Source organism: Pteropus vampyrus, unplaced genomic scaffold (assembly GCF_000151845.1).
Source record: "Pteropus vampyrus isolate Shadow unplaced genomic scaffold, Pvam_2.0 Scaffold39, whole genome shotgun sequence".
Taxonomy (NCBI): Eukaryota; Metazoa; Chordata; class Mammalia; order Chiroptera; family Pteropodidae; genus Pteropus; species Pteropus vampyrus.
Window position 1 is genome coordinate 4,371,307 of NW_011888820.1, and position 670 is coordinate 4,371,976.

At 35.7% G+C, this 670-nt stretch overlaps 1 pseudogene; it reads left to right on the plus strand.

The window, feature by feature from the left end:
• The first annotated feature begins 248 nt into the window (after positions 1–248).
• Positions 249–368, plus strand: LOC111738519 (annotated as a pseudogene).
• The last annotated feature ends 302 nt before the right edge of the window (positions 369–670 follow it).

Sequence of the window (670 nt, forward strand, 5' to 3'; positions counted from 1 at the left end):
TTCTTTCATGACAAAAACCCTTAAGGTCTAGGAGGAATATACCTCAACATAATAAAATCTTTATATGACAAGCACACAGCTAATGTCATACTCAATTGTGAAAGGGTTAAAGCTTTTCTACTATGATTAGAAACAAGACAAGGACGCCCACTCTCATCACTCTTTTTCAACATAGTATTGGAAGTCTTAGCCTGAGAAATCAGGCAAGAAAAAGAAGAAATAGAAGGCATTGAAACTGGAAAGGAAAAGTCTACGGCCATGCCATCCTGAACAAGCCTTGATCCCGTCTGATCTTGGAAGCTAAGCAGGGTTGGGCCTGGTTAGTACTTGGATGGTAGACCATCTAGGAAGACCAGGTGCTGTAGGCATAAAAAAATAAAAAAATAAGAGATTGTAAGCTGACAAGGTCCTTGCAATCTGTAAGATCAACCAAAATTGCCTTGCCTCAAAATAAAAAATAAAAAAAGTAAAAGAAACTGGAAAGGAAGGAACAAACCTGCCACTATTTGCAGATGATATGATCTTACATATAGAAAATCTTAAAGACTCAAAAAAAAAAAAAAAAACCCTTTTAGAACTAATACATGAATTCAGTGAAGTTGCAGGACACAAAATCAACATGCAAAACAAAATCAGTTGCATGTCCATATGTGAACAATAAATTATCTGT